The sequence below is a fragment of the Nannospalax galili genome, unplaced genomic scaffold (assembly GCF_000622305.1).
Source record: "Nannospalax galili isolate Female #2095 unplaced genomic scaffold, S.galili_v1.0 scaffold52, whole genome shotgun sequence".
Lineage (NCBI taxonomy): Eukaryota > Metazoa > Chordata > Mammalia > Rodentia > Spalacidae > Nannospalax > Nannospalax galili.
In genome coordinates, this window is record NW_008334003.1 from 449,453 (window position 1) to 460,115 (window position 10,663).

The 10,663-nt window shown below is 37.2% G+C and overlaps 2 long non-coding RNA genes across 2 annotated transcripts in view; one reads left to right on the forward strand and one right to left on the reverse strand.

Moving 5' to 3' along the window:
• The window catches only part of LOC115069580, a 97,349-nt gene that overhangs the window by 52,045 nt on the left and 34,641 nt on the right, over positions 1-10,663 (forward strand). The gene's annotated exons all lie outside the window — the stretch shown is intronic.
• Positions 245-10,663, reverse strand: part of LOC115069579 — a 64,418-nt gene continuing 53,999 nt past the window's right edge. Inside the window, exons 3-4 of the long non-coding RNA XR_003848832.1 lie at positions 2,365-2,419; positions 245-564 (exon numbers count right to left, since the gene is read on the reverse strand). This is a non-coding gene — a long non-coding RNA (uncharacterized LOC115069579). The remainder of the gene's footprint in view (positions 565-2,364; positions 2,420-10,663) is intronic.

Sequence of the window (10,663 nt, forward strand, 5' to 3'; positions counted from 1 at the left end):
TTACTTTCTTCTGGGTTTATAGAAACCATCTCCATAAGGGTAGAATGATGTTGGATGATAAAGACAGTATTTTCTTTCACAGCACATTTCAGAAGTCAAATACCAAGCTGCAAGATGTCAAATGCCATCACATTTTAAGTCAATCACTATGGGAAACCTTCTGCTTCTCAATTCTATGGGGGTTACATAGTCCATTCATTCACATGTACAATTAGTTGACAAAAACCATCTCCATAAGGGTAGAATGATGTTGGATGATAAAGACAGTATTTTCTTTCACAGCACATTTCAGAAGTCAAATACCAAGCTGCAAGATGTCAAATGCCATCACATTTTAAGTCAATCACTATGGGAAACCTTCTGCTTCTCAATTCTATGGGGGTTACATAGTCCATTCATTCACATGTACAATTAGTTGACAACCAAAATTGAACTGTGGAATTAGAGGCATTGAAGAACATTCAAAGCAGCCAGGGACAGGAAGCTCTCAGGGAAGAGAAGTGTGTGCAGGGAGCCCGATTCTGTTGCCGTTTATTCCTTTTGGGAACACTTGCAGCAGTCTCACTGGGAAGGAACATCAAAAATGGATTTCAGGAATACAAATTAGTCATTACATCAGGCCCTAATCTTAAGAAAAATGAGCCCAGCGTTTAATGTGCATTTTACTCTAAAAACGGCTAAGCTCTAACCTCTCCATGGGTGATAAGGAGACAAGAATGGAGCTTATACTATGGCAAGGAAATACCTTGTAATTTTATTTCACACCCATGAAAGCTTAGGTCCTAGAAATAAAGACAAATTATAAATATATCAATCCACAAAAATCCAAAAACATAGTTTAAAAAAAATCAGGAGAATCAAGATATCTTTCTCATGCTATTATTTTCTCACCAAAAGAAAACAAAATTCTCTTTTAAAGACATTAACATCTCCAAAAAAAGGATATTAACATCTCCAATAATTTTCAATAGATAATGCTCAAATTCAATCCAGAATTAACAGACAAGCCTGTTCAAAGAATCAAATGACAAGCCTAAGAGCAAAAGGCCAAAAAGACCATGGAAATAGATCCCTGCATGATGGTGATGCTGAAGTTTCCCTTTAAAAACATTTATTTATTTAACGTGTGAGTGTTTTGTTTTTATGTGTGTAAGTGCACCACATGCATGAACTGCCAGAGGAGACCAGAAAAGGGCATTGGATTCCCTGGAACTGGAGTTACATGGTCATTATTCACCATGTGGATGCTGATAAGTTCTCTGCAAAAGCAGTAAGGGCTCTTAAACTGCTGAGCCACCACTCCAGCCCCTGAGATCCTGAAATTTTCAAACAAACTTAAAAGCAGCTATGACTAGTATTTTCGGGGAAATGAATTCTAAAACTTAAATATAAAATATTCATATTTGAAGCATCATATTCTAAAATATAACAACCACAATTAAAATTCAGGTTGGAGGATCAGGTTAAATACCACAAACAGGAGAATACTGGAGTTTTTACCTCAGTAAGAGTTCAGTAGAAAATATCCAAATTCATGCCTAGCCAGACAGAAGGAGAAAATAAAATACAGGAAAGAAGCAAAAGAGACATCTGGGACTCAGAGAAAAGATCTTACAAATGTGTGATTGAGATTGCAAAAGAAAACAATATGACCCAAAGCTTTGTGAAACTGATGAAAGATGCTAGAAAATATAAGGAGCCCTTGCCACCTCAAGCAGGATAACTATAAAGCAAGCCAGCTGTTCCTAGACACATTACAGTAAAACTACTAAGCACCAAAAACAAAATCTCAAGAGCTTTTAAAGAAAAAAAAAAGACACATCATCTTCAAAAGGATAACAAATGATCAACAGCTGACTTTTCACAGTTTGTAATAGAAATTTTAGAAACCAGAAGAAATGAAACGGCATCTTAAGGTGCTGACAAAAAATAACTGCCAGGGGAGGTAAGCAATATTCACAGTAAAATGAAGACAAAATTCTGAATTATTCTTTTATGGAATGAACGAGTTTACATTCAAATAGATGAAGTTTATAAAATAATCTGCACATGTAAAAGCTGACACCAACACTAGGAATTTAGAAAAGAAACACTGTCTGAACTGCCACATATACAATGGCACAAACCCCAGCCAAGTATGTAGAGCATTCCTGGCATTTTTCTCCTGGTACATATTCAAGCAGATGTGTAGGCATGTCAAAATCCACCAGCAGTGATTTTTTTTATTATTAATGATAACATTTAGAAAGCACCTGTGTTTTGGCACATGAACTTTAAATGTTTTTCATAACCCTTAGAAACAAAATTAGACAAAATCTATTATCTATTACCTTGTTTCTTGAATAGACACACCTCCATACCTACCTAATATCCATTATCTGCTCTTTCCCAATAGTCCTGATTTTATCGGCAGTCTCAGCTGAAAACAAAACAAAGCAAACAAATAACACACAAATTCTAGTCTTTTATTTATTTATTTAGGATAAAAATGTGTCATATGCTGGGCGTGGTGGTGCACGCCTTTAATCCCAGCATTCAGGAGGCAGAGGCAGGCAGATCTCTGTGAGTTCAAGGCCAGCCTGGTCTACGTAGTGAGTTCTGGGACAGCTGGGGCTACAGGGAGACCCTGTCTCAAAAAGACAAAAAAAAAAAAGTGTCATGTGATCTGGCCAACGGAATGTAAAGTCAAGTGTAAATTTCTGATGACACCCAGTCCCCAAATATTATCTTCTTGTTTCCTTCTGTCTGGCATATGTACACAGTTGTTATCTCCAGAGCTACAACCACGAAGGAGGAAAACTGCAAAGACTTCTATTATGATCTCTCAAGATAATAAGACCTGCAATCACGCCAATTTTTCCCCTGAGAGACCCCCACACTCTCTGGAATCCCAGAAGGCGAATCCCCTCCCTTTTTTCCCAGTGTGCTTAGCGTTTCCCGTGTCCTTAGTGCCAGTCCTTAGACCCTACTCCTGAGTCTTGTGGGGTTCAGTTCTAGTTCCCTCAGAAGACACCCCTACCCAACACCTGCACACCATCAATTTACCATGTGAGAAAATAAACGTGTTTTTTAAACCAAAACTTTTAAGGCACAGTTACATCTGGCTGAAATTTAATTCTTGACTGAAGCACCGCCCAAGAGCATGACTCATTCATATCCATCTTTACTTCCAACTACCTAATATGTACTGTTTTCTCAACAAAAGGATCAATGCATCAGTGGCCCAGTGGACCAAGGAATCATTCTATACTTCATGACATGTATCTGAGGTAACTGGAGGAAGACAACACCACACACCAGACCAAGGGATGTTGCTTAGGTTCAAAACAGTTACCTAAGCATAACAATTCTCAGAATACATGTCAAGACGTTCAAAAATGGCCACATTGCAGCTAAGTTCTACCAGCTGGGCATGTGTCTCTGAAGTCAGTCTCCCACAGAAAAGGCATTAAAACTTTGGAACCACAACTTTTAGAACAGCTGCTTTTCTGTAATCACCATAGATCAGAAATGGAGAGGAAGTTAATCACATCCTGGAAATCAGTGGAGGAAATCAGTAGACTTGTCAGAATGATGGGGAATGCAGCGACAGAGGAAATACAGTACCAGAATGAAAGTGTAACCCTTCATCCTTCAGGATGGTCCGAACAGTATATCAAGACTCATATATTTGATTAAGGAAAGGAAATATGTCCCATGTTCTATAAGGAATTTTTTGGGTCAAAGACCCTTGACTCCACTAATTCATTTTAGAGTTCAGAAAAGTCTTTACCTTGCTTTGATGATTGAGACATGTGCTTTCTATTCACTGACTGCCTCTCTTAATGAATCTAGAAACTGTTCTCTTCCATAATGTTGGACACTCTCTTTTGTTCTGTTTTAGGGTGAGGTTTAACTGTCACTTTCCAGTCCACAAAGCTTAGAAATTTGAACCACCTTTCATTTCTCTTTGCTAGCATACTTCCACTTGCAGGGAAGCTCTGAAGCCAGAGGATGTGGCTGGAGAGCAGATGAATGTTTTTCCTTGAGTTACTGTCATTTTCAGACAATCGTAAAGAAATGGATTATAGCGAGGTTAGGGAACTGGAACTATTTCTGCTGATCATGCCATTACCACAAATGACACAACTGTGAGTAAAGTTATTGTTTTGCATTTCTTCAAAGAAACATGCCAGGGTAGTCCTGACGACCAAGAGCTGATTCCTCCCATCCATGGATTTGCACATTTCTTAGAGGCAATTGAAATTTTAAACATCACGGAACAGATGTGTGGAGAAAACATTTTTTTTTAAATATTCTCCTTATTGGGGGCTAGAAAGATGACTGTGGTTTAGAGCACTGAGTGTTCTTGAACTGGAGAGTGGCTCAGCGGTTAAGAGCGCTGGCTGTTCTTGCAGAGTACCTGGGTTCAATTCCCAGTATCCACATGATAGTTAATAGCCATCTGTAACTCCAGTTGTGGGATAATCTAACGCCTTCTTCCGGCCCCCAAGGGCCAATACAGGTACCCTTACACACATGCAGGCAGTACACCCATATACATAAAATAAAAAATAATTTTTTTAAAAGAGCACTGGCTGTTCTTGCAGAGGACCCCAGTTCAATTCCCAGCACCCACATGATGGCTAACAACCATCCTTAACTCCAGTTCCAGGGGAATCCAGCACCTTCTTCTGACTTCCACGGGCATTGCACAACATGGATGCACTTACACACATGCAGGTAATACATTCATACACATAAAATAAAAGTAATATATAAAAAACATTTTCTTTATCATCTTTGCAAACTACTGGATTTTACTTACTACCTAAGGGAGGGATGGGGGTATTATTTTAGTTAAATCTCATAAGTTTCATCTGATACAATACATAGTCTATTTGAGTAAGTATTTCCTCTCCTTTAGGTAAGAAGCTCAGTCCTTTAGCATATAGAGTTAGGGTGGCCCTTATGTGACTTCATGATGGCCAAGGAGAGCACTGATTTCTGTTCTCCTCTCCTTTCTCTTCAGAAGAACGGCTACTCTGGAATGCTGTCAGATGGGTCACAGGAACCATCAGCTATGAGTATTTTCAGCCTTCAGCTGGCCAGCTGACACAGCATTTGGTTTCTCTTTCAGTCATATATAAATATGAATGGTGGTACAGACCCTGCTTAAGACCTGGGCATGTTCCCCATCTAAACCTTGACTTTGGGTACCCAACAAGTCACTTGATGCTTTGCTTTGCTTCAGAGATTTGTGGTTTATTCATTGTTTGGTTCAACAAAGGACACAGAAACACTGAGTTTCTTACCTGCCTTCGTGCTGCCTTCTTCCAATGAAATAAATGTATTATCTCCCTTAGTGATTAGATAAATAAATGGCAATGAGTGAGAATTGTACCAAACTGATGAGAAAAATGGAGGTGTACACATTAGCCATATGCCTATCTTTTCTCTGTGTTTCTATTCCTTTCCCCGAACATCTCTAGAGAAAGAGGGTCCACATTTCTGGCTTTCAAAACTAAACTGAAAGGATAAATATTTTAGCATCCTGTCTAATTGAAAATTTAAATCTATTTTAAATGAGTCCATATTCTAATGTTGTAAATTATATTTGCTTATACACTGTTTAACATTTTAGCATTGCATTCATTGTTCTTTAATAATAATTCAAATACAATAAAAGGGATGCTGAAATTCTATTTATACTATGTTAATATCCCTAATTGATTCATTTAAAAATATAAAATTCAGGTACAGGTATAAATGTTTCTGCTAGGTAAATAACACAGAAAATATGATGTGATGATGGGAGGAAGACTTTAGAAAAGCTGTTTCCTGATAACGTTTGGAAGAAAACATAAATATGAAACACATCCCTATTCTATAAAGAGATGTTAATATCTGGCAAAAGACACCATATTATAATTATGTGACAGTGTTTCAAGCACATAAGGAAATGTTTATTTATATAGATTTTCATATCTCCTTATTCAATAAAACATAAGTATACCTTTTTCAAAAAATATGTATCTCTGCCTATTCTAGGTGGCTATTTCTCCACGACTCATGCTTTATCAGGGTTTCCTTACTAGCCTATGTGTAATACCAATGGCCATAGTCAAGTCAGACATATTCATGTCATTATAAAAAATCTGGGCTCTTCATTTTTGCTTTGAGTTAAACATAAAGATGTAAATAGGCTTTTCACACCACAGTTGGATGTAGTGAACACAGTCTAATATTTGTAAGCATCATTGAGTGCATGACTGATGGATGCTACCTGTACTTAGTTACTTAAAACCTTGCTTCCATCAGCTCACTACATCATAACATTCCCAGAGATAATGTGAAAAATTAAAACGTCACTACATGTCACACATTACAATGGAGAATTTCTACCTCACAAAGGAGTCTATCATATGTTCATAAAATCTGTGAGCAACCCTTGGTCCAGAATCTTCTTCAAAAGGTCTACTTTCTACAACTATTGTTGTTACTAATTATTGCATCAGGAAGGGTCTTAACATGGAAACACAGGCACAAAGCAAAGTAAAAAAAGTAGATAACCAGCCCCAGAGCAGAGCGAGTCAACAAACAGGACACTTAGCAAGGGCAAACAATGTGTCTAAATTAATATTTATATTAAGGGCTTCTCACTGGTTCTGTCATTAGTCCATAGAGAAAGTGTCAGTAAGCTTTTTATTACTGTGACAAAATATCTGAGATAAACAACTTAAAGAATGAAAGATTTATTTTGGCTCACTTTTCTAGAGATTTCCAGTCCGTAGTTGCTTGGCCTTAACATGCGCAGCCTACAACAAGAGCAATGTAATGGCAGAGAGTACACTGTGGGGCAAAACTGACTGCATCCAGATAGACAGAAAGCAAAGAGAATGACAGGAAGGGTACAAGAACAAGATATGCTTTTCAATGACAATCCCCTAATGACTTCACACACACACACACACACACACACACACACACACACTATATAGTGTGTGTGTGTGTGTGTGTATGAGCATTTTGCCTTCATGTATGCTAAGTGCACCAGTGTGTACTGTGCCCATGGAGGCCAGAAGAAAGCACAAGACTCCCTCAAATTGGAGTCACAGATGGTTGTTAGCTGCCATGTAGGTGCTGGGAACTGAACTTGGGTCCTCTGCAAGAGCAGCCAGTATGCTTAACCACTCAGCCATCTCTCCAACACCTTACTTATATTTTAAACTTCCTATCTTTCATGTCTTGATTAAAGCCATAAATTGAACCATCAACTCAGAAGGCTACTACAAAGGGGCACAGTGCAGTTCCTTCAAAATGTGTCCTTAGCATTTGCTGTCCTGCTTTGTAACACCATGCTGAAGCTTCCTGGCTAATCCAAGGGAAAATGAAAGCAGTTCTAATCTCTGGTTTTACTCCAAATCTTGAGATGTCTTAAGTGCAATCTTCAGGAACACTTATCTGGAAGAAATTCAATTTTACAGCACTACTGTAGACACTGCAGTTATAACAATGAACATAAACCAAAAATTCCTACTGCTTTTGAAGACTGCCTGAGAGCACATGACTCGGGCCTCCAAATGCTGAGCTTCCCAAACTGCACCATGCCAATCCCTCTAATTTGGGACCACCTGCAGCCCCTCCCACTGCCCCAGGCTCAGGCTTCCCTGCTAGCTAGTAGGGGCCCAGACCTTTGGAGACTGCCTGAGAGCTCCTAACTCAGGGCTTCACTTGATGAGCTTCTCAAGTCACACCGTCCATCCCCGAGCTAGAACCATCTGCAGTTCCTCCCACTGCTCTCTTTGGAGCTTGGCACTATCCATCTGAGGCTTTTGAAGTGTTCTAACTAGCCAGGGTCACTTGGCAGTCCTGAAGAGATCTTGAGTAGCCTGAGTGGAGTCATTTTGACCCTCCAATATAAAATCAAAGGAGAACTTGAATCCTGAATCAACCAACTTTTCATACCAAATCAGAAAACCAAGGTACATCAATAATACAAACAGAATCAGACTTCAACTCAAGAAGGAAGGCTTCAGTTTCATACCAGAATCACAAGCAACAAAAGAAATATATATACCAAAACCACAAAGAAAAAATAATATGAAAAACCAGAATAATATGTTCCCACAAAATACCACCAGTCCTTTAGGAGGGTTGTACAAGGAGAAACCCTTACAGACAACCCAGAGCACAGAATTTAAAAGAATAATCCTAAACATGACCAGAGAATTCAATTAATTTAAAGAATACACAAAAACAACTTAAATAACTAAAAGAAGATAGGGATAAACTTCTGACTGAATGCACAAAAGAGATAAAGACATTGAAGAAAACTCAGACTGAAATGAAGAAGAAAGTGAAAAGCACAATCTGTCAACTGGAAATGATGGGAGAAAGCCTCAGCAATAGAACTAATGAAATTGAAAAAAAAGAGTATCAAGACTGGATGATAAAGTTGAAGAATTGGACAACTCAAGCAAAGAATATGAAAATGTATTTGAACACAGGAATGGGGTATGCAGGAAATGTGGGACACCATGTAAAGACCAAATTTAAACATCATACACATAGAAGAAAAGAAGAATCTAGGTAAATGATATTGATCAGATCTTTAACAGGATTATAGAAGAAAATTTCCCAAAATTAAAGAAAGACATACCCATAAAAAGTACAAGAAGCATACAGAATACCAAATACATGGGACCAGAAAAGAAATGCCCCACAGCACATCATAGTAAAGACACTAAACATACAGAACAAAGAGACAATACTGAAAGCTGCAAGAGGAAAACAACAAGTCACATATAAAGGAAAACCCATCAGAATTACAGCTGACATTTCAGTGCAAACTATGAAAGCCAGAAGAGCCTGGACCAAGGTATTCCAGGTTCTAAATGAGTGTAGGTGCTAACCCAGAATATTTTACCTACCAAAACATTTTATTATAATTGATGGGGAAAGAAAAATCTTCCATGACATGTCCAGAAAACCAGCACTTTAGAGAAAACTCCAAGTAATACAAAGGACTGAAGAAAGGCATGACTATACCCAAGAGGTGATATAAAGAAACTAAATGAAGGTATAATTGTGGAGACATAAAATTAGATGAAGAATACAAGCAAATTAAAATGATGACAATCAATACACATCTTTCAATAATAACTTTAAGTATCAATGGTCTGAACTTCTCAGTCAAAATACACAGGCTAACTGAGTAGCATAAGAAATAAAATCCATCTTTTTGTTGCCTGCAAGAAGCACATCTCACCTTCAAAAATGGGCACTACCATAAGGTGAAAGGATGGAAAAAAATACTCCACGAAAATGGCACTAAGAAACCAGTAGGGGTTGCAATTCTAATATCTGACAAAATAGACTTCAAACTAAAACTAATCAGAAGAGACAAAGAGAGTAACTCCGTTCTAATAAAAAAACAACAATTGACTAAGAAGATATTACAATCATGAACATGTATGGACCAAACTATGGAGCATCCAATTTCATAAAAACAGTACTACAGATGAACTTCAATACCCCACTGTCTCCAATAGACAGGTCAACTAGACACAGAATAAACATAGAGATATCTGAATTAAATGATAACATACTTCAAATGGACTTAACAGACATCTATTGAATATTCCACCCAAGCACCAAAGAATACACTTTCTATTCCGCATCCCATGGAACTTTCTCAAAAATTGACATACAGAGGCATGAAACAAACTTCAACACAAAAATCGAAATAATTCCAGACCAGACCACAATGCAATAAAGCTTAAAAGCAACAATAAAAGAAGCACTAGTAACTACATGAACTCATGGAGACCAAAGAACACTCTTGAATGATGAATGAGTCAAAGAAGAAATTAAGAAAGAAATAGAAGTATTCCTGGAACTAAATGAAAATGATAATACAACACAAGAAAGTATCTGGGACACATGAAAAGCAGTCCCAAGAGGGCAGTGTAGAGCTCTAAGTGCCACACTAAAAAATCAGAAAGAGCACAAATAAATGACCGAATATTGCAACTCAAGATTCTGGGAAGGCAAAAACGAATGAAACCCAAACCTGGCAGGTGAGAAGAAATAACAAAAATCAGAACAGAAATTAATTAAATAAAAACAAAGAAAACAATACAAAAAAAATCAATGAAACCAAGAGCTGGTTCTTTGAAAAGGTAAACAGACCCTTAGCCCAGTTAATCAAAAGAAAGAGCAAATCCAAATCAACAAAATCAGAGATGAAAGGGAAACATCACAACATACACCAAAAAGAGCCAAAACATTATAATGTAATACTTTTTTTTTATTTTTTAAAAATGATTTATTTAATAACAACATACTTAGAAGAACAATACAAAAATGAAACCAAGAGCTGGTTCTTTGAAAAGGTAAACAGACCCTTAGCCCAGTTAATCAAAAGAAAGAGCAAATCCAAATCAACAAAATCAGAGATGAAAGGGAAACATCACAACATACACCATACACCACCAAAACATTATAATGTAATACTTTTTTTTTTATTTTTTAAAAATGATTTATTTAATAACAACATACTTAGAAGAAGCATATCATTACAACACAATTGACATATTCAATAACGGTTTCCTGAGGTAGGATGCATCATTTTCAAAATTGGCTGTAAATTTTTAGGTTTACAGTTGAATTAATATAATTA